Genomic DNA, 24,487 nt, shown 5'->3' on the forward strand with positions numbered 1-24,487 from the left:
ACTAAATTAGAAAAAATCACTGACACGGTTCATTTTATTTCAATCTGTTGTGTGCTCTTGCAGCTTCTAATCTGCTTGTTTCTGCTTTCTGAGCTAGCAGTAGTGCTCTCTTCTTTCCCAGCACTAGCTGGATGGCAGCTTTTCTTTTAAATAGCGCAGCTGTTCTTTGCACCTTGTCTCACACATGTCTTGAGTTTGTGGCTTGCCTACTAAGTCGCATCATTTTGGTGCTCTGGTTTAGCCATCTAAACAAAATACTGCATATAATCAGTGCTTCATGCTCGTTTCATGCTCGTTTAGCCGAATATTTTTTTAGCATCTGCCTTATTAGAACATCCCAGAATTGACTCTTCCTGGAGTCTATTTTTTTTGTTAATTTGCTTTGTTACAGTTTAATAATGGCTCACATTCCTCCTGTGTTAAGCATCTTGAGCCAAAAAAACATCTTGAGCAAACAAAACTAATCATGATTTTGACAGACTTTTCTATCAATATTCCTTTTTAAAATGATTAATGTGAATTTTTTTTAGCCTTGATAATCACGCTAGAAAAATAGAGATAGCAGATAGAGATGACAGAGATAGCAGAGATTGCATATATTGATGATATATATATAGTGGAATAAGGGTCTTCAGAAGGACCAAGAAGTAAAGATTTGCTGTATTTGCATATTTAACAGAAGAGTTAATAGCATATTGAAGCTTCTTAATCACTTTTTTGTAATTTTACCATCAAAAACTGTTTCATTCACACTTAGAAGAAAATAAATGAGCAGTACCTGAACTGTAATGCTCTCATATCAGAGTTAATCTGCTCCTGAATATGTAAATATGGATTTTTTCATTTTAAAACAAGTACACGGTAAGATATTTTCACTTGATCCCAATGCAAACAACTATGTTTCTAGTTCAAATATTCTTCCTTTCACAAGTTTCTTAACCAGCTGGCTTGGTGCTAATTGAGTAATATGCATATTCAAGATGTTCCTTTAGCACAAATCCTTTGATACTAAATGAAGTGTAAGATACACAGAGAAAAAGATTTGAGATTTATCATGAAAAACATGCATTCTTAATGGCCAATTTTACAGTTTTCTGCAGAATAAAATAAAAAGTCGGTGTAATTTTACAAATGCAGTTTGACCCGTCATGCAGTAGGTCCACTGGATATTAGATTGCCTAAATGGCTCTCAATCAACACAACTATCTCTGATGTGGAGCTTTTTCTCGTTGAAAAGCCTCTCTATCGGTTTAGTCAGTTGATTTTTAATGTTTTTTGGGGGGAGCTGCTGATGGACAAAGAAAATAGCCTAATGCAGCAGATATGCTGACATCAAGCAGTTACACAGAGGCTGAGCATTACCCTGCAATACAGATTTAGCAGAAATGATGATAATGTCCTTTGTACAATAGTTGTCATTCATAATCACAACAATCCTGGTGAAACTCAATAACAGATAAAGTTAATGAAGTGATCCGCTGTTATCATGGAAGCAATTTTAATCATAATATAGTAGATAAAAAGCATGATCATAAGCTAAAAGACAAAGATCAGGTGCGTTATATGTATAATATTAATCCTGTGTTAATTTCAGAAAAATGAATAAAAAAGAAAAAATGATAGAAGATAGTAAAAGTATTATTGCTAAAACTTTCCCACTATCTGCTGCCACACACACATACAACAGACCAGACATGAAGCATATAAAATGCATACATATATATATATATATATATATATATATACATAATTTCACAAATACAGAAAAAATCAACCTTGCTTAAAGCAGCCTACACATACTGTGCATACACTTGCCTCTACATGTGTAGGGAAAGATATTTATACCGGCAAGCCACTTGTGCATTATGTGTCCATTATGTGCATTTTCACACTCCACATAATGTACACGTTATGTACATTAGGATAATGAGATAAACACGCCCCCACAGTTTATCACTGCATACAGAACACTACAGCACACGTACTTCTAAATATGCAGAATACAGACACATACAGCTAGATACTGCTACCAGAGAATCTGATTTGAGGAGGTTTTGAATCAGGTGTGACTTTTTCTCTGCTCTTTTTGCAGTTTTCAAAGTGTGACTTCAGTTAAAGTAATTGTTTCTTCTGTCAGAATTATGAGCACGTCTCTACATTTGGGGTGAAAAGAAAGCAAAGCCATATGGAACAGGTCCAACTTTACTGACCCATAATGACCTCAAATTTACAAGCCCCCTCTGTAGAATACTAACAGTGTCTTAAGAGAATAACAAAATTCAATTTTGTTACTGTCAACAAAATCCAAGAAAAAACTTTGCAGACTCTGTCGGCTGCAGTTTGAAACCTTTTCATTTCTACTTAAGAAAAAACAGAATCTCATGGGAAAAGGTCAATAAATGTTGCAGGTATAAATAATATTTGAAATAATTCCCCAAGAGTTTCTTTTTTTTTTGTTCAAAAGTAAGAGTGCATTTGAGCTGTCTGATTTTCACTGTATTTTCCTTTGATGACTTGGTTTTTTTGTTTGTTTGTTTGATTTTTAATTGCTTGTACTTGATGCTTAGTTCAAGTTGAGTCACCAAAAAGTGCTTGGTCTGGAAAAAATTATTGAGTTAAACTATTCTGTGCCCCTGCTACCCTCTGTTTAAATGGTATGCCATGGGACCATCGCAAGCATCCATTTCTGACTAGTAGTGAGGGAGCTCAGTCTCTTTTGCCATAATCAGGTGTCACAGCACTGACACCAAAGGACACCTTGCGAGTATCTCTGAAGACGAGCGGTTTTGACAGAATGGTACTATTTGACCCTCCAAGAATGAGGTATCATCATTCCAGAACATGATTCTTCTTGGAGCACTAAGCAGAAAGGACACAAATTCAATAATGCCTTACTATAATGTATGGGGATCAATGGACCCTTGTCCTTAAACATAGACCATCTTAGACATGGAAACATTTTGTGAGGAAATCTTGTATAACTTCGCATAAATCTGTCTTTAGTGCCATCCTATCTGACTGCTAGCTATTCTTTTAAGTTACAACTTACTGATGGTGCCAGTGGTAAAACAGACCTTAATCCAGCTAATAAACATATATATTGAGATTTATACAGCAGATAAAAACTGTACTGCTAACAGGCATCAGTTCTGGTATACCTTGTCTAACACATAATTGGCTTATCATTGGTCAGAGGCTAATCAGTGCACTCTGATAATTTAGTCATATAAGCCTTTATCTTCTGTTTGGTATCCAGCCATCTAATGCAGTGTTATACCCCTTGAAAGCCCACTTCATCTATCTCGTCTCCCACAAACTCTTTGTCATTGGCTTATAAATGCAGGTTGAGATACACAGAAAATGCGGAGGTGAGTCATACTTTGAGACACACTTTCAGTGAAAGCAATAAATAATAGTTCTTTAGGTTATGTAACATATTCTTCAAAAAAATATGTGGAACACATCCATACTAGTGTGGATTCTTCTGTACTGCCAGATCATTGCAACCTCATTTCATCAATGTTAGATTATTCACTACACAAACTGACTCATTCCTTCATAAAGGCCTGAGCACAATAGGTAGAATCTATCTTTTGATGAGACAGAGTAGCAAAGTCCAAACACTAATACCTGATAAAAGGCAGGTGTCCATTTTTGTTCATTTTTGAGTATAAGTCATGCACATTTAACTACCATGTTAGTTCAACATCACCTCAGAAGATGAGACCAAATATTATAACTAGCCATAATAATGTGGCTCACACATTTATCCATTTTTCTCACATCTAGTTCGTTATTAAAAGAAGTCATTGTTCACTTGCTGTGCCTGCTGATTTTTTGCTTTTACACACATTTAAACTAAATTGCAGAGAAGCTTTCTTTTGTGAGCCAGGATTTTAGTAATGCGGTCTGATACTTCTCTTGATCACACGTTAAAGATACCAGCATTAATTTTGTGTCTGACTACAGTAAAACACATGCGTTGTGCATGTGTTTTACAAATGGAAGGCATTGTCAGAGTAGAGTACTAGGGAAATGCAGAGATTAACATGCCTAAAACAGACAATTCAAAGGCAGTTGGTTAATTTCTCAAGCCATCTCTAAAACCCCAGACCACCATGGGGCACAACTTTTAAAATGCTTGACATGAAATGAATTCCAAGAACATGATTCCTGGAATTCATGTCATCTCAAGTCTCGGTTTTCTTATGTAATGTTTATGTTTAACGTTTGTATGTAGAGTTTTCCAAGTCTAGCTTTAGCTTTCCCAGTTTAGGTTATAATTTAGTTTTCGCCATTGCCATTTTGTTTCTACATTTTTCTAACAGCCAGAATAAAAGGCTCGCTTTTTGTTTAACTTCAGTTCTGTCCCTTGTGTTTTCTGCTTTTGGGTCTGCTTCTCAAACACATCGGCCATCCTGGCCGTGACAAATTTAAACTCAAAGAGTGATGCTGACTGATTTCAGCATTTCAGAACTACAGCAACATCTCTTTATTATGCAGAAAAACTGCGTTGTTAAAAAAAGGACTTCTTTTTCCTTATGCTTATTCCATGTGTAGTTAAACTTTTTCTTACACTGACAGAAAGAGGGGTTTTGCTGGTCTAGCCCAGTTAAGTCAAAGTTGGCTGTATGTGGCCCACACTATAAAATGAGTTTGACATTCCTGATCTAGATCCTCATCAAGTAGATGAAGATTGGGCATGTATTGTTGTTTACAGATTAGTTAGGTTTTGTACTTGGCTTTAATGTCATTGTCATTATGGTCACAGTTTTACTTACTTACTAATTAGTAGTAAGTGCAACCCACCAAAAATGTCTGTTCATTGGATGACTTTACAAAGTGAGAAACTGTTTTTCAGTATAACGTACCACTTCTTTTGTGATTCCAGAATTATTACACAGGAGATGAAAGAAACTACAAGTGAAATATAGTAAAATGTTTAGTTCAAAATATGTGTTTATGTTCTTTTCTATATCTAATGTAAAAACTGTAAAATTGGAAGCATATGGAATTACTCTAGAATAACCAAATGTGGAAAATCTGACATACATGTATATCATTGAAACTGTACTTGTTTTTCTTCATCACAGGCTAACAGTGGACCGCAGTATGTTGATGCCCATTCATATGAACAGATGCTACAATACTAAAAGAGGCTTGGGTGCATAAAAGCATAACTCTAACAAACTAGTATCTGTCAGTTTTGTGACAATTTGAAAAATTTGCTATTAAGAGGGATATTTTCTGCAAAGTGTCGTGGTCGGCATAAGAACAGAAGGGGAAATCACAGTGGGAGGATGAGGAGACCGTCTCACGCCGTAAGCTTGGCCAAATGCAGCTTTAATTAAAACACCATTTAACCATTCAAAACTCTTCCCCCGCTTGGGTGCCAATGAGAAAAGCTACTAAGAAGCTCCAGCTAGATTAAAAGCTCACTCCCTTCAGTGCAAAATCTTGTTAAGTTATCTTAGTCATTTTATGTAAGGTAGTGTGCTTTTTTTCTCCCTGGTGAGCTTTTCACATTCTCAGGGTATGAGTCAAAGTCATGTGGTTTAATTTGCCCAGGAAAAACGGCAGGTGAGGTGAATGAACATAAGCAGCAATCATAAGTCGCTTAGATTGTCTGGCCAAAAGAAAAAAAAAAAACATGGCCCAGCAGTCAAATATAATTAAATCTTTTGTCAGATGCAATTTTGATTTCGCACTCTGTATTTACACAGCTGACGGCATTTAAATGAAAGTATTAAACATGGGACGCCGGCCTGAGCACTGCTGATGTTGTTGTTGTTGTTTTTCAGAGTTACTGTAGTAGTCATGGTGACAGCAATGACCAGGCACTTTGTCTACTACAAAGACAGGGGAGAGTGTTTGTAAAGGGGGTGGCAGCTATCAACTCAGGCTTCTGGGAAACAAAGTCTGTGTAGTCAGCGTTTGGCTAATTTCAGCCTCTGGTCCAGTCAGCCACCCTCTCCAGGCGCTATGCCCAGACCTCACAGCCTGTAGTGTGTATGTGAGTAGGGTGGGAGGATGCTGGCAACTTGTAGCATCTGAGCAGCCATCTTGAATAGAGGCCATATACTGTATGTGTTCATGTTTTATTGAGTCTTGCTTAGCTTTTCACCCTGCTTTCAAAACCAGCTATATGGTAGCATGTGTGAAATTGTGACAGAGTGTGTGTGTCAAGGAGACTGACAAGTGGGCCCCAAGGGGTCAGTAGGAGGAGAAGGAAAGCATCTCTGACCACACCGCCCTCCTCCTGCCACTATCAAAGCCCTCATGCACCAGACCGGTCTCTTCGCCGCCCTCACACCTCTCTGAGCATTTTTTTTTTCACTTTGTCACTCAATAATTCTTTCTCTCTCTAAGCCAAAGCCTTGGGTTTTCAGCTTCTCACTTTATAATTCAATATCCCAGCACACTTCCTGCAGAATCCCAAGTTGCACAAGGTATGATAAGTAAAACTCCATCTCCAAGCTGCAGATATTCTAAAAAAGCATTTTGCTACTCAGATGTATTCAGCTACTGCTATGTAGAATTAATTAAAGGTTTTATCAGTGCCACGGCTCTCTTAGTTTTCAAGTTCACTGCACAAGGATGAAGTTTTTTACTTATTTTACAATTAATGTTACAGAATCGACTGCATAATATACCATATATTAATGTAGAAGGCAGTGAATATACATTAAAATAATAACACAAACTGCAAAACCTTAAAAGGTCAATATACAGACCACTATGTGCTCACTAGTATCAAATCCCGCAAAAAGAGGTTACCTGTTGTAAGGTTTTGAAATAAACGTTTGTGGGGTCTAAGTCATAGGTACTGGTGCTAATCCCAGCCCTATATTTTGCAGATATATGAAAAATGTGAGTACTTTTTAATGTGTGTTCTCAGAAAAACTATTTCCTTTATTCAACTGCCAAGACTTGTGAGAAAATTTTAATAAAAACAAAAATCAAATATTCTGCTTGCCTAGGATTAGAGTTAGGGTTAGGGTGAGAGCTAAGGCTGAGGCTGGAGTTCCCACCAATGATGACTTACTCCTTAGAGAGTTAAAGCAAAGTGTGAGTTTGTGAGAATACATACAGTCTTTCTTTAAAATATGAATTTTAAATAAACATGGAGTGCAGTGAACTGCCTTTAATTCAGTACATTCACAGCTGTCATTACTACACTGCTTATAATTAGGCATGGGAATTGATAAGAATTTAGCTATTGATTTGATTCTTTATCAATTCTCCTTGGGTTCCCATTGGCTCTGCTTTGAGAGTCACCACCATCTGCACAAACGCAAAGACTTTGCATATGTGCAAATTAACTGCATGCTGTGTGGTCACATGTTTGTGCATGTTGGAGGTATTTCCTTTCCCTTCTTTTGTGATAAGTGCTGGGGTCATTACTCAACAGAAGTAATTATTAGACATATTACTTTTCTTTAAAATAATGCAGTACGCTACTTAATTACTCCCAGAAGAAAGTAATTTTTACGCTACTGATTCCATTACATTTATTTGTTTCTCTGACCTTATAATCACAATTTCACAATACAAACCTGAGGCTACGGTCTCACACACTATTCTCATATTTCTCATATTTCTTATTCTTATATTTTACACCACTTTTGCTTGTGAAGCTTGCACACAAGAATTTCACTCACAGGTGTTGTACCAGTGGACCAGTAATGTGATGTGACAATAAAAGTGATTTGATTTGATTTCTACGTTAGAAACATGAACAGGTAGAAATGGAGGCTGCAACCTGACTGCTCATCGATTTGCTACCTGTTGCCTAGCTTAGCGTTAGCATGCTGTCTGTGCAGGTGCTTGCAAAGAGCCGCTGTTGTGTTAGCAGCATAATACAGTTGTTTCTGCTCTGGATAAGACCATCCTGCTCTGATCCTTTTGTACAATAAAAATAAAAGGAATGTCAATATCCACTGGGAACCGGTTCTTCATTCCCATCAGTACTTATAATTTAACTATATTACATTTTCTTTAATTTATTTATAACCTTTGTATAACATTTCTGTGTTTTTACTTCCTTCAATTTGTCCCTTATATTAAGTTCATTTTAGCTTGTAATACCCATTCTGGGTTAGGGTTGTGTTTATTTAGTCTGTGTTATCCCTATTTTTTATGTCTCCCTGAATGTCTTCTCCTGTTTGCTTTAGACCAGGGGTGCCCAATCCTAGTCCTCGAGAGCTACTTTCCTGCAGCTTTTAGATTCATCCTTGTTCCAACACACCTGAATCAAATGAATGTCTTGTTATCAGGCCTTTGCCAAACTTGATGGCATGCTGAAGAGGTCATCAAACCATTTGATTCAGCTGTGTTGGAGTAGGGATGCATCTAAAAGCTGCAGGACAGTAGCTCTCGAGGACTAGGATTGGGCACCCCTGCTTTAGACTCACCAGCCTTCATGTGCAGTCCTTTTTATTTTTTAGTGTAAACAACTAATGAACTCTTTCTTTCAACCTCCTGCCACTTTATTTGTATTTGGAAGTTTAACTGGATTTAATTTCGATATGTGTGTGTGTGTGTGTGCGCGCGTGTGTGTGTGTGTTTTTAATTACATTTTTCCTAATAAAGCTTGGTGGGAAAAGGGAACACAAAGAGGATCCAAGAGATGCAAGCCTTTTAAAATTAACAAAAAGGGATAATTTTACACATTTGATTTAAAATGTACCTAAATACCTTAATTAAATCCAAAGAGACACATAGAGAAAACCAGAATTTTAAAAAACGAGTAGAAGACTGTTTGATGAAGCATGATGAGATATATCACATCACAAAGTATCCTGCTGGTCATTTCAGCACCCTAACAGCCCTTACAAAGCTCTGTAACAATAGTAACACCCCACATTTGTTTCCACTGATTGCTCTCTCTTTCACTCTGTTCCTGGCCAAATGTAAAATTGGCCGCCAATCAGTTAATCTCTGAAGCCAGCTATGGATCTCACATAGAAGGCACACTGCCTTAAAGTGTTTATGGGTAAAGAAGCCAAACTTTTGTCCCTCTGTCCTCCACCTTCAACCAGCCCTCATCAGCAGGTCTTTCCCTAAAAAGAACACGTGACTATGGCCCTTGCCAGATTATTTAGTGGATCCGCCCTCTTTGCTTGGACACATTCCTGTCCTGTCGCCTGTTCAGAAGCTCTGGATCAGAACTATCCACAGAGTTTAGGGAAGGTTTTACAGCTGCACTGTCTAACCAAATGCCACCGCTTGGGCACAGACCAACGTTGGCTCAGATTACGTAATAATGCTTTTCCCCTGAAGCACTTTCACAGAGAGATGCCCAGCATGCTAACTGTCTTCGGGAACAGAAGCTACATTTACTGCTCCAAGAACCTGAGAGCACATTCCAAGGGCCCGAGATGACTTGCTCTAAAATTTTACAGACATTGTAAAAACCTTCTGTACAGTCCATGTTCAAATCCAATGGCAAGTTGTAACTTTGCACAGCAAAACCTTTTTCACAAATAAAACTTTATTAAATCACAGAACCCGTTATGCAAATAAACTTTAGCTAAAAAAAAAAAAAAAAACCCAAACAAAACTGTTATTGCAGCTTTAAAGTTTTTAATTCTGAAGTTGATGTGGAAAATTAGCCGACATCTAGCTAGGGATCAGAACTGATGATCATTTCGTGATTCTTATTCCATTTTCAACATCACTTATCGATTCTTATCGAGTTCTCGTTGGATCCACTTTAAGAGTCGCCACCATTAATTGCATGCTGTGATCTGATATTTTGCCTCTTTGTAGTGATCAATGTTGGGGACATTATTACAAAAAATTAATATATTACACATATTACACAGAACACTTTCCGTAAAAGTAATGCGGTATGTTACTTAACTACACCCAGACGTAAAGCAAAGTTGTTTGTTTTACCCCTCCTTATATTACTTTTGGATTTCTGCGGAAGATGGCCTGAAAAGCATTGTCTCATAATTACCATCTAGCCATATAAACCTATGTGCTACAGTCCCACACACCAACACAAATCCATATCGCAATGAGGACATACATACACGCACTTTCTTAGCATTTAGGTAGGAACACAAGAGTGATGAAAAGGTACAAGTCCATTTGTTACCTGTTGAAGTTCAGGGTCTGACTGCTGGGCTGGGATCAGGATTCACTCACCTTTAGCATCACTCTGGGTCCTTGGCTAGCTTAGCATTAGCATGCTGTTTGTGCAGATGTGTGCAAAGAACCACACAAAGTTGTGCTAGAAGCTTAATATCGTTGTTTCTGCCTGGATGTCGTTTTCACTTTACTATCGCACTCTAGTCCTTTTTGTGCAATAAAAATTAAAGTAATGTCCATATCCAGCTGAAGTATGTCATACTATTTTCCTCCTGAAATCAGCTCATTGTAGCAAGTGCAAGAACCGTAAGTTCAAGTGGGAGCAGTAGCGGTTTTAGATACGGGCGACACGGGCGGTTGCCCATCGTGGTGGGGGGCGGCATCAGGGCATCGGCAAAAAAATAAAAATAAAATAAAAATGCTCCTACTCATGCTGCCCCGACATCAGCCAGCACATATTGGGAATAGCATAGGCACCGATCGGTTTTCTATCGCCCATTTGCTGGGAGTAAGGGCGCCCTCCGTTTGCGAGGTGCGCCTGCTGCTTGAGGCACAGGGAGGAGAGGGCAGGCCAACAAACACGAAAACACCAGACATCATGATACAGACTTATAATTTGCACCGATGTTTTTTTCGAAATTCTATACACGAAAAGTGAGTGCGAGAGCCCTCGGTGCGCCTGCTCGCTGCTGAAGTAAAAGTAAACTTTATTGTCATCTCCGCTACATACAGTCCAGTATATAGAGAGACGAGACGACGAGGCTCCAGTTACAGCAGTGCAAGTAAACAAACAATATATATAAGAAGAGTAAGAAAATAAATATACACTTTAGGACTCGGGGTAAAGGGATCAATAACAATTTAAAATTTACAGTTTGATGATTTAAAGTCTCACACACAACTCGTCGAAAGGGGAGGGGGGCCCCTGCTGCTTCCAAATAGAGCACATTTCATTCCTAATATTGTAAATCCAAGCCCATTATGTATTCATGATTTGAATCCTGGGTTGTGTGAAATCTCAGAAATGCACCCTAGACAAAGTGAATCTGTGAACTAAGGTGTAGGTGTGTTAGATCATGTTGTGGTGATCCTCGAGTTGAGGGATGGGTGTTCATATTGGAGTGCAAAATTAAAACCAATGGAAGATGGACAAGAAAAGTTCAAAGGTAGTTACACTCGCAGTAGCACAGGAACAGAGCAGGAGGGAGAGAGAGAGAAAGAGAGCAGGAGGCAACAACGCCAGACAACGTCGTCACATTAGAAAGGTATAGTAAAGAAAATCAGTGACACCAAGAGAAGAAGCATTTCTTGTAATTATTAATTAATAATATTTAATTATGTTAATTAATCATTAATAATCTAATTAAATATTAACATTAGCTCAAACATTAGCTTTCCTTTTGTCTCTATTTTTGTTCTCTATCAACTCCTCAGAGAAATATCTGCTCATTATGTTCAAAAGCAAGTTGCTGGTTGTTGCAGTTAATGCCAAACTAATAGTTTAAAGTGACTTTGTAGAACTTTTACACATGCTATGGCAAGCAGTGCTGTGGTGACTAAATCAAAACAATGAACTTATAACACATTTAATCGAACCCCTTGCACATAAGTCATCATGTATTATTTATCCAGCTTACTTATAAATATAAACATGAACAACAATAAATATACTGTCATGACAAAGAATATGTAGAATGTATGTTTATGTAAAATAACAATATTATCATATTTTTACAACTCCATGTTTTTACATCCAAACATGAATAAATAAACACATTTTTAAACATTGTTTACATGTGAATTTAATTTGCTATTTTCATATAACATTAGTTTTATTTAAATTTAATGATAATTTGTTTTTATTAATTTCAATTCAACTATTCATTTGTGTATTTTCTACTCTCACCAGAGTAGAAAATATTACACAGTATCAGTTTTAATACTGTATGACGATTTGATGTAATTTTAATTTTTTTAATTTAATACATAATGATCTATTGGATCAAACAGTCTACCACATTTGTTTTGGGGTTTTTTTTTTGTTGTTGTTTGTTTTTATCTATTGAGTTTGTGATGTAATCTATTGAGTCTAATAATGATAATAGTGATTTAGAGCTAATCCCATATTTACTGGCAAACTTTTGCAAAACAGGTTTTGCACAAGGGTTTTTGAAAACTGAAGTATTAAAGAAACATGCTTGTAGATTGTAAAGTGGTGTCTGTTGCCAGATTTGAGCAGTAGTATAATTTTTACTGTTTTCATTTTGTCAGGAAATACATAGGCTGGAAATAATAGATTAAAAATGTATGTAAAGGTTTTTTTAAAATGCCCTTAGTGACCTTTTTTAAGCACAGACATACAAATATCATTACAATCTTAAGATTTCTTATTATTACATTTGAAAATTTCCTTTTCATTCATAGCCATGAGGAACACTGAGAAAACATTTCTACCTATCAAAGTATCCAGATTTCCCTCTGTTAGCCCAGGATCAGTGATTTTTCTTGCTAAATTTGGTCAACAATGAGAAAGAATTATTTAAAGCTGTTGGCCACAAGATCCATTTTATATTCCTCTTTGTCATTGTCAAGCAATTTGAAGGAAGTCAAGCGACTTTTTAATTTCCTTAACTTCCTCAGCCATCACTGGTTTTCACAGGTGAGTACCTCAGTCAGCTGATAACCGGTCAGCTGTAAGTTCCAGCAGCTGTTAGCTTAGCAACTTGTTCGCTAGTCAGCAAACAGCTCCGAAAAGGATGAGCGGAAGTGCATGGATGGGTGGAACAGAAAAAGCTTTGATCAGTGGTTGTTGATATGAGACATGAGAATTGAGACATTGTTCCTTCAGTGGTGCTAGTTTCAGTCATTATGCAATGTACTGTTTATAAGATTGGGGAAACCTGCAGTGAGCTGAGACTAAAGAAGTCACTTGGATGAGTGACGAAATGAAAACACTACGTCCAGTTGAACAGAATCAAACACTTGAAACACTTCCTTTATTTGAACAAATCAGGTGCCCTCTAAAGATGTTATGTAATTTCTCGACTCAGCACTCTTCTCATACTTCACAGAACAACCATTCACCATTTCACTTCATCATGCATGCTTAGAAAAAGTGCCAAATCCTCCTGCCTGCATGAACAGCTAATAAAAAGTCATAAACAAAACCAAAGAGAAAACTCATCCTCGGTCAGGCCCACAACTTCACTTCAGAAGCTCATACAATGGTTGCAGTGCGCATATCTTAACAACATCATTAAGGCAGTAATGGCCATTGTTTTATGGTAATTATCCGTGCCTTGTTATTGAAAGGCTCATTGTTCTGATGATGGCCAGGTCATAAATAAACTTTATGAAGAGCTCTGTGTGACCACTAAACTGCTACTGATGATGGAGAGATGGGGAATGCCAAGGCTATTCAGATAAAAGAGTTCGCCCACTCTGGTGTGACAGTGTGTGTGTGTGTGTGTGTGTGTGTGTGTGTGTGTGTGTGTGTGCCTGGTGAAAGAATGGCACCTCCTGTGGAATGTCAGGCTTTGTGAGGACACAGTCTTCAACTTCTCTCCTTTGTTCTCAGCTTCAGCTTTAGAGATTTGTTACAGGTGCCCAGGGTCCACTGCCTTCTGTACATAAATTGATGCTCTTATGATTCCAAAGAAAATAATTAGGACAAAAGGATATTAATGCTGAGTATTTATTACTTTATTTATTACTTAATTTATTACCAGCTCTCTAAATCTTTGCAACCCTGTAAGAAATCTTAAAGCTCAGTGTTGTGGTTATAGTGAAAATTTACAACTTCTCTTAAAAAAAAAACAACCCAAAATTAATCAGTATTAAGAGAAGGGTTAGGAGGGTGCTAGCTTAAGTTTCACGGCCAGGTTGGAAGCTTTTGTTTTGTACTGTGTTTTGTTTTGCTGACTTTAATTTCATTTTTATTTTTTGTCTTTGGTTTAAAACCTAAAACAGGTAAGTTAAACTTATTGATTAGAATTAGGAAAAGATCAGGGTATGGGTTACAATATGTCTCTGTACAGTTATAACCCTGCATGTTGAAAACTGACTCTTTTAGCTAGCTAGTGTATTTAAATGTCCTCAACAACTATCTCTATATTTAAGAGGTTCTGAGGTAGAGCCAGCTGTTGCCATAACCTGGTGTATCACAACACCAATAATAAAAGCCATCTTGTGTGTCTCTCTGAGATGCTAACAGCACTGTTGCACCAACAGTATTGGATGTTCTGGTACTGAGAATAGGCTGTTGTTTTACCGAGCATTCCTGTTGGTATTAAAACAATTTGATTAACTCCTAATTGCTAAGCTAAAAGGACATGCTTGAAGCAGGTATTACATGAACACTCTCTTCAGTGGAGATATGCACTGAAGAGAAGAGAAATTAAAAGTAAATAAGTTTGTCAATGAGAGGGAAGCATGTGGAAAGGTGAACATGGAGTGAGTAGAGGTAGTGAAGGTAGATGAATTTTAATACTTGGTTCAACCATCCAAACTATGGAGAGTGCACAAGAGAGGAGTGCAGGCAGGGTGGAGTGGATTGAGTTGAACGTCGGGGATGAATTGTGAGAGAGGGATACCAGCAGGAGTGAAAAGGAAGTTTACAAGATGGTACTGAGACCTGCCATGATGTATGGTTTGCTGACAAAAAGACAGAGGTGGAGTAACTCACTGACTTTTGTCAGTGAGAACCTTAAAGATGTTAAGATTTTCACAGGGATTGACCAGAACGGACAATGAGTATATCAGAGGGACAGCTCATGATGAGCAGTTTGGAAACAAATTGAGAGAGATAAGGTTGAAGAGGGAGCTGTAAGGCAGAAGGACAACAGGAAGACCTCAGAAGAGGTCCATGTAGTGAAGCAGGACAAGCAGAGAGTTTGTGTGACAGAAGAGGACTGGTGATCGGGTGAGGAAAAGGCAGACCGCTTGCTGTGGTGACCCCTAAACGGAGCAGCTGGAACAGGAAGAAGACTTTTCGAGTACCAAGTCTCTCTTACAATGCCTTTAGTTTCGTCTAATTTGGCTACAAATGGACTACTTGATGTATTAGGGCAGGGGTGTCCAACTCCAGTCCTGGAGAGCAACTGTCCTGCAGCTTTTAGATGAATCCTTGTTCTGACACACCTGAATCAAATGAATGGCTTGTTACCTGACCTTTGCCAAACTTGTTGGCATGCTGAAGAGGTAAACCAACCATCTGATTCAGATGTGTTGGAGTGGGGATGCATCTAAAAGCTGCAGGACAGTAGCTCTCCAGGACTGGAGTTGGACACCCCTGTATTAGGCAGGTACAGGTAAACTGTTGCTGTTGGGAATACTGATAAGTGCGCTTACTTTTTTCAAATCTTCTAAAAAAGGTACTAAAACATGAAAACCTTTATAATGACAGTCTTATTTCACAGCTTGCAGCAATCCTAGCGAATACCCCTGTCAGTCACGTGTTTCATAACTGAGTAAACACAAGTGCATAGAATGGCACACATTTGTTTAAAGTAGCTTGTAAGCAAAAACATATACCTTGAACCATTTTTTGAGCTTCAATAGGAAATATTATATTGGACCTAATGTTGTCATTTTATGCCAATAAAAGTAGAACAATGCTGTGCCAACAGGAAATCTGGATTCTCCATAATAAATGAAACACTCAAGACCACAGTCCTTCCTCTAAAGTCCCAACTTTCTTCACCTTCATTCCCACTTAACCAAATCATTCACGCACCCTTGTATTGTACAGTAATTATGGTACAAGGTGTTGGTTTACAACACTCAAAGCTACTTAGCACTGACTACCACTGGCCAAATGGAGAGTTTCAGCTTTATAGTTATACAATCAAAACCCATCCAAATACATCAACTGCTTTTATTAGATTAGAGCAAACTGCCAGCCAGTATCACACACATTCACACACACACCTTTCATGTCATTCCAGAAGCAGTTTTGGCGGGGAAAAAAATACCAAACTTGTAGGCTGTGTGATTGTTTTTCATTGCGGGTGTCACTGTGTTTGTCGTCAGCTGAGAGAGCAAACCTGTTCCAGATACAAATTAAAGGATCAGTTTCTGTTTTCTGCTGTATACATCTTAGATTTTGTTTGTGTGTGTACATGTTTAAACAAGAGTGTGCACATCCAGATCATTTCCAGCCAACTTCTCCCCACCCTGCTGATCATGCAAAACAGCATATTTTTTAACTGAAACTTTGGCTTTACCCTGACACGCCTTGCTTGTCAGGGTAAAGCCTTGCTTGCATAACACCTTGCTTGCATGTTCTTTTCTTTAACAGCAGCCCCTAGATTTGCGTTTTACCTGACTGAATACTTTTTTTCCCTTTAATGTCCGAACCAAGACGGGTACATTAAAAAGATAGGACAGTTACTTAATAAAGAGAATAAAAAGTAGACAAAGTAATCTATATTTTGAGCACCAAATGCAAAAGGTTAAACAGGTTTGATGTGCATTATTCTACAGTATGTGGTCCAGAATTCAGAGTGTCCTTTTAGATAGTAGCTTCTAGCAGAAAGAAAAAAAATGGAAGGCAGATAGCGTGTGACAAAGAAAGAATGATTGTATGACAGCCTTGAACTCTCTGGCTATGAACTCTCACTTTTTCCCTCTCTCCTGCTCTCTTCCAGCTGTGTGCAGTTGTGGACATGTATTCGTTGCAGGAAGAATGTTTGAGGAAATGGGAAACGTTTTCCAGATGGTTGGGCTCATGGCCCTGCTCAGCTGCAGCAGTGTGAAAATGATCTGACTGCTACCCATACATATGCCAAAAACATGTGGAAACATGTGCATAACATACATGTAATAGAGGCGTGGGCAAATAATTTTCCCAAAGGGTCAGGTGAGAAACTGAAAGTGTTGGCACTGCACCAATAAATTGAACTCAGTTCTGCTAAGTAGTATTTTTATTTCTTTATAAAGTGCTACTTATTAGAGTAGATGTTACAATCAGACAATGAAAAACAAAACAGACATAGCTAAAAAACTAATTAATCAACATTCCGAAAAACAATTGTGAACAAAAACTCACATGTTTCTGCAAAACGTTATAGACTTTCAAATATATACAAAGTGCTATTGCTAATCTTATTGTTGTTTAATTACTCCATTTGTAGTGTTTTTTGTATTCAGTGAAAAGAATCCAGTCTTTTTTTAACTTGAAAAAGTGGATTTACACTTTAAGAAAAGCTTACTTGTTATTGTGATTTTTTGGGAAATCACAAAGCTGGGATGACTGCTCCATCCCTGGATGTGTAATGCTTTATAAGAAATTCTTGTTGCTTACGCAACTTTGCTAGCAATAGTTCACATGTGCACATTCACTTTGGCTCAGTCAAGTTTTTGTATTACTCTGCATGTTTAGTCGCATAATGGTGGTTAAAATTAAAGTTTTTAAACAGAACAATGTGCTTTCCACAAACTAATCATATTTATCAACTATCGCCAAAGTGCCTGCTTATAGGGGGTCATATGATTGTTGGGGTTTTCTCTCTATGTATTATTGTAGGGTCTACCTTACAATATAAAGCACCTTGAGGTGAATGTTATTGTGATTTGGTGCTGTATAAATAAAATTGAATTGAATTGAATGATTTCCCACAAAAAAAAGAGTCAGTCATTAAGCCCTTCTTTGATGGGGAGTTTGGTGGGTGAAATGTGAAAAACTGCATGATGTATACTTATTTATTTCCCACTAACAAAGACTGTATGGTATAATGAGCTATACATGGTCATGTTGCAGGACCAATCAGATAGTGAGGTTTCCTCCACCATCCTTTCCATCCATTTCTATCTACTAAGCGCCACCTCCATATTCTGCTTGTTTTGTAAGTGTCGCACTCCAAACTGTAAATGTTATTTTATAGTGTATTTGTTGCTTATTGCCAACAAATTTCAATAAATGGTAGAAAGACTATGACCTTTTGTTTAAAGTGCTTAAAATTACTTACTCTTACGATCATAATTTTTCTGATGATGTTTCTTATGCAAAACAAATGCTTATATGTTCACTTTTTAGGGAAAAATCACTGCTAACTTTGGAGAAGATTTCTTTTTTTACCAAATTCGTTTTTATATTGATTGGTGCCTTTTGGTAATGGCTTGGGTTTTGGTTTCATATCAGAAGAGCAGTAAAAAAAATTACAGATCGAATGAGTGAGGGGGCCACACATGAGTATGCCTAAAACAAGAATGACTTCCTAGAATATTCTGTCTGACCCTTTTCAGAGTATTCCAGTGAGATTCATTTGTAAGTGTTGCACTTGTGGAATATTGCAGAAATGATTATGTGATGAATAAAAACAGAACACAGTGCAATCAGTGCTTACTTTCTCATTGCTTTATTATCCCACATTGCTAGCCGCTGTCATAAATGTATTTTGTGTTAGGGTTTTAAAAATCTTCCAATTAGTTGCTTTAATCGATTCAGCCTCTTTCAGTGGTGCAAATTCCAACAGTACAACAAGAGTCGCATTTAATATTTTTAATAAGCCATCATTATATGTTTTTAACATGAAAAAAGCATGTGGAGGGGTTGACTTTTAATTAGCCTTATTGGCCACCCATCATACCTTATCACCATTCAGGAAAGGACGAGTAAATCAACATAACTTGTGACTGATGGAATTAACAATGTGAAAGTATACCTTTAATAAATTTACCATATAAGCTGTTTTTTAAGCTTAATGCTACTTTAAACTCAACTGACTTGATTATAGAATGTCTGATATCACCCGGCGACTGATAACTGCTCATTTTAGGCTTTTATGTATTTAGATGATTAAACTTAATTTAGTGGAACGCAACTGATTTTTAGAATTTGCTAGAGTTATGTCAGTGGTTATTAGAGACTGTTTGAAGCAACACATTTATTCTACCTTGTCTAAGGAGCTTGGAAAGAAAAGCTTCTGGACTTCTTTAAGTTTCCTTGAAGACATTGCACCTCTCATTCGAGAAGCTTCTTCAGTTCTAAGAGTAATTGGTGAAGAGTCCCAGATTTTAAGCCTTATAGGAGTGTCTCCAAGAGGGTCATGGACCCCCTATTGATCCTCTACCTAATCACATGAACCAAAGTGTGAAAATGGGCGTGGGTCACAATCAGCCAAGGTTTCAGGTGAACCCATTGTGAGACCTAGCCCCACCCTATCATGTGATTTCCTGAGGTCAGATGGCCCAGGATGTGAGTGGGCGTTAAGGTGTCTGGGAAGGGATCTCAAAACTAGATTATAGATGGCAGACAGTTGGTGTCGTAAGCCACCGCCTCTGTTTAACGATGGTTGTTCACGGTGGAGATAGATACCTTCTTTCAGTCCTCTTTCAAACCATCTGTCTTCTCTGTCCAAAATGTGAACATTGGCATCCTCAAAAAAGTGACCTTTGTTCTTTAGATGCAGATGGGAGTCGAGTATTGTCCTATAGAGATGGCTTTTCTATGTTGTACATTCTTTACACTCTTTCATCAAGTAATTTAGTCAGAATGTTTCTAAATCTTTAGTATGGTTTACGATTTCTTTGTTTTTCTTAATGTTTCAATAAGTTTTATACAGATCTAGAGCCTCTCAGAACATTGGTAAAACCCCAGAGAGCTGTTTTCTGGTCCGAACCACTTGTGTTTAGAGAACAGACTGTCTGCTTACCATCTTAAGTAATCAGCAGACCTCTGTCTTTTCCCTTCTCTCCCTCTCTTTCTCTTTCTCTCCAGGCTGTGAAATATTCATGAAAGAGGGAGGTGATGAGGTGGTGGAGGTGAAGTGTGTAGGGATGAAGGGAAGACGATGCTCTAGCCTCAATTAAGTATTTACACCACCCCTGACCATCTGGACGGAGGCAGAAACACAGAGAGAACAAAGAGACAGAACGGAAAGAAATAAAATGTTCTGAAGTAATCTAAAATAAATAAAGTTGAAGTGAGGGGAGGATGAGTTGAAGAGGGAAAGAGAAGGACAAGGGAAATGAAACATGCTGTCTTGATTAAGCCCAAAAGCGTGTGTTTCTACTTTGTGGCTCTCTCATGGTTTAGTTTGGGGAAATGTGATCTGGACCCCAGGGAGAGCTAATCATCAACACATTTGTAATGGTGGAATGACTGTGCGTGTGTGCAAGGTTGCACACACACACACACACACACTCCGCTTCTGAAACAAACTGATTAAGGAGGCATCAAAGTGGGAAGTGAGCTAGAGCCGTGATGCTACCCTGGACTCAACAAGCCTCAAAGCAACAACTTCAAAACACTGAGTCAAATTGAAACAAAGATACACAATCAGCTGTAGCAGTATGGTTTTATCGCTGGTTTCACTGCCTCTCTACTCTCTACTTGCCTCTCTATGTTACTGTTGCTCACTGCTTTGATCAGCCATAACTTTAAAACCACCTGCTTGCATATCCAACATTGAGAGCAGATGCTTCAGCACCTGTAGGATTTCCAATTCTTGCAAGACTTTCCCTGCTTATTCCAGGGCATTGATAGAATGTATAAAAAAGACGGCTTCAGCCCATCTTGACTTCACTGTGAGTCACAAGATAGCTGTTTAAATTAATAGGAGTCCATAATTTGCTTCACTAACTTTGTCTCTAAACTGGTCACCCTGAGCTGTCCTTCTGATATACTCTTTTATAATCTTCTCCATCATGTTCACTCCCAGTGGAAATCTTAATATCTTCAGCGCTGCCACCTCGCTACAGATCACAATGTCATCTATGAACGTCATAGTCCACAGAGACTTCAGCCTGACCTCATCTGTTTATCTGCCAATCACCACTGCAAGCAGGAAGAGGCTCAGAGATGTAATCGGACTTTGAATCATTGCTACCGCACACCTCAAGACAGTGTTGCTGTCCTCTAGATGTCTCCATCAACAGTGTTAAACCAAAAACATTGCATCTGTATTGTTCTGTAGTGCATGAAGCTATAATGCTGCTCACTGATTGTCACTACTCATCTTAACCTAGCTTTCTCATAGCTTCATCATATGGCTCATCATTGTTATCCCTCTTTTACTTACTACATCACTGCACATCACTCTTGTTCTTAAGAACTGGCAGCAATACAGTTCATCTGCATTCCTCATGCATACTTCCACTTCCTGTTCACTCCCCAATATTGTGTTAAAATGTGGTCAAAGAGTCCATCGCCCTCTGTCCTAGACATCCCCATTTCTTTTCAGCTCTGCAGCCAAGCTGACAAAGAGTCAGGGTTGTGTTTAACCACAACTTGTAATGACATCATGAATTTCATTACAAATAAAATTTGTTAATGTTTTAATCTTATCTTTTATCTTACCTTCATGATGAATCTATCTCCATTATCTATCACAGGCCTTCAAGGTGTCAGTAATTAAACTATTACTTAAAAAGCCATCACTGTAGCTGTCTTAGCTAATTACAGGCTAATCTCCATTTGTCTTTTATCTTAAATATTCTTGTAACACTAGCTGTGAAACAGCTAACTGATCATTTGATAGCAAGGTAGTTTACTATAAGGTAGCTTATTAACTCCTCTTACTTTTCTTTAAAGAGTACTGGAAACCACATACATTATAATATACTCTTAGAAGTGAAATGAATAAAAAAAGAAACAAAGAAATCCATACAAACATATAATATTACACAAAAAAATTTAATTTTGGCTGAACCGATGTTTTCCATATTTATTTATTATTTTGAAATTGAACATCATCTATTAAAACTGGCTCTGTGGTTATAGTTGATAAGACAGTTGTGCATATCTGACAACTGAGCGGTACATGATGCACATACTGTCAGCAGTTGTGTTTGTGAAACCATGGTGTGCTTGATGTACTGTACATAGAAGTGCCAGGCTGTCAGACGATCTATTCATCCATAATGAAACAGTGAAGCCCCCCAGCACGATGGCTACCAGCCCTCTTCGCCTCTTCAAAAGATGTGTGAAGATGGCATGAATTATAAATACCCCCTCCACTCTAACACCAAAACCGTGTTTATGGGAGTGTGTGATGAGCATAGGAGGACACGGATTACATATTGGTATCCTGGGTTAGATCATTTTAGAGTAATGGATGAGAAAGTGAAAATGTGACCAACATGGGTTTTTAAAGTGCAATTAAATATTTATTTTAGGAAATAATGTAGTAAAAGTTTAGCTGGGACTAAATATATTTTTAAAGCAAAACTGAGGGTAAAAATGCTTGCACTTGACTAGTGTGAGCAGCAGTCCCATAAACAGTAGCTTTAAGAGGTGAAGCTTTAAACAGCCAGTGTTTGAACCAGTGTGCAACAAGAGCAATTGTGGTATGTATCCTCCTTTTATTTGTTTTTAACATGTATAAACATGAATTCACTCATAATCTGACCAAAATATCAAATTGTAACACATACTCTCCACCAGATCACAAACAGAGGACACACTCTGCCCAACATGTGAAGTTCTACGTATCATCTAAAAATAAGAAGCACTTGCACGGAGTATTCAAAGCCAAAAAAAGTGAAGTGCACATCTGCTCCTTCAGTGTGAGGATCAAAAAGGTTTACTGAGTATTTCATTGCTCCACTCAGAGCAACACAGAGTCTAAAGATGAGTTCTGTCAGCCTGCAGTCATCACGTTGTTTGGTAATGCACTGGCAAAATCCTCACATCTTTGCCTAATCTCCAAGCGCCTTTCTCTCTGTTTGCTCTGAAGCTCTACCTGATGTAAAAAATAAATAAATAAATAAATAAAACATGGTAGAAGACCTTACATATCCTGTTTTGGTGTCCTTGAGCAAGACTGAGTGGGAATATATAATGGGTTTTATGTATTGCCTTGCATTCTCTCCACCGTCTGCCATCGTCAAACACTTTAGAGGCCAGGACTGAAAAATATTAAAAGCTGAGTGAAGGAGTAGAATTCTTTACATTATATAGGGTCATCGGTGCTTCCAGTAGCAAGCTATTTAATTTATGTTCATACTGTATCTTGAAATTAAAGCACTAAACATTTTGATTTGAGCCTGACTCCATAGTGTTGTGGTTTCCACATTTGCCTTATGAGCAACGATCCATGGGTGAGTCCTGGGAAGAAACACAACTTCTTTTAGAGTTACAACAGGAAGGACATCCAGTGTAAAAATTTTTTTAAAATAAAACTGCCAAATCAAGCACGCAGCACTGCAATCTGCTGTGGCAAGCCTTTGTTAAATTAAGCAGCAGCCAAAAGTAGCTTTAAAGGTAATGGAATGAATGTTTTACCAGAATTGACAATCTGATAATAATACGTATTTTAGTTTGACTGGCTACTTTAAGTTTTTTAAAAGAGCCAGAGTGAGCAGGAATTAGAAATTATGTTACCCTTTCAGCAATGTTTCAGCTAGTTTTTGTATGTAACACCAAGCATGTTTTCAAAAAGTCAAAGTGTTCAGTGTGTCAAGACTACAAAGACAAACAAAGCTTCAGACTTCTTGGAGGGAGATTAGAGCAGCCAGCAGGAGACAAAGAAAACTGGTTTTATCTATAGGCTTGAAGGTGGACATTCAAAACACATGTTCAGACATCACATTTAGACCTTAGTTGCTTAGAGCTAAAACACCTAACCCAGAGTAGTACAAAACTCTGACTGCAACTCTAGCAAATGGAAATATAATGACATTACTGCTGATACATAAGCAATTATTGGCCGAGGCCTAAACAAAATGAAAAGACAATGAATCAGGGAAATACAACCTGTTGCCAAGAGGTATTTGCGTTGCCTTACACGGATGAATCTGAGTAATCTTTGTACAAGTAAATATTCTATTTTAACACGTGGACTTGTGGAAAGACAAGTATAAATTACTTAGAAAAGATTCAGGTATGTTGCCACTTTTCCCTTCTCCCTTCACAAAGAGCCATTCTCATGAGTCAAGATGTTTGGAGCTCTTTTATCAGCCATGTTATACCATGGGTCCTTGAGCCAGTCATACCAAAATGAAAGACAGACATGTAGAAATCCTTCGGTGTCTTCCAGAATAAATATAAAGATGAATATAAAGAATAAGACAAAGAAAAATAAGGATTTTTTAAAACTACAAGATTACCACTTGTTTATCTGTTTGATTAAAAGAACACAGTCTTGACTGTTGGAGAAAAACTGCAAGGCAGCTCAATGTGCACAGTTAGCCAATGGCTTAGAGGTCTTTCCCATGTTTCCTTCAAGGTAACCACATCACGACATGTTTATGCCTTTGTTTTGGTAAGTCACGGTTACTCACGGATGATCTTTAGCATTCAGTGTACCAGTCTAGTCTCACAGAAACATTTGAACATATGTTTTCAATTCAAGATTCAAAGCTCTTTACTGTCATTATGCAAGCACAAATTAAGGCAATATAACAATTCAGGCATCTTATACATCGCTTTGGTTACCTGGAGAACAAG

General features: G+C 37.8%; 1 protein-coding gene across 7 annotated transcripts in view; it reads right to left on the reverse strand.

The window, feature by feature from the left end:
* Positions 1–24,487, reverse strand: part of sorcs2 (sortilin-related VPS10 domain containing receptor 2) — a 377,677-nt gene that overhangs the window by 266,739 nt on the left and 86,451 nt on the right. Inside the window, exon 1 of one of the 7 annotated variants that reach the window (XM_039609305.1) lies at positions 10,156–10,390. The exons of the other annotated variants lie outside the window; for them this stretch is intronic. The gene's annotated coding sequence lies outside the window, so the exon portion shown is untranslated. Of the gene's footprint in view, positions 1–10,155; positions 10,391–24,487 lie in introns of those variants that run through there. 7 annotated transcript variants of the gene reach the window in all.

This window comes from Oreochromis aureus, linkage group 3 (assembly GCF_013358895.1).
Source record: "Oreochromis aureus strain Israel breed Guangdong linkage group 3, ZZ_aureus, whole genome shotgun sequence".
NCBI lineage: Eukaryota > Metazoa > Chordata > Actinopteri > Cichliformes > Cichlidae > Oreochromis > Oreochromis aureus.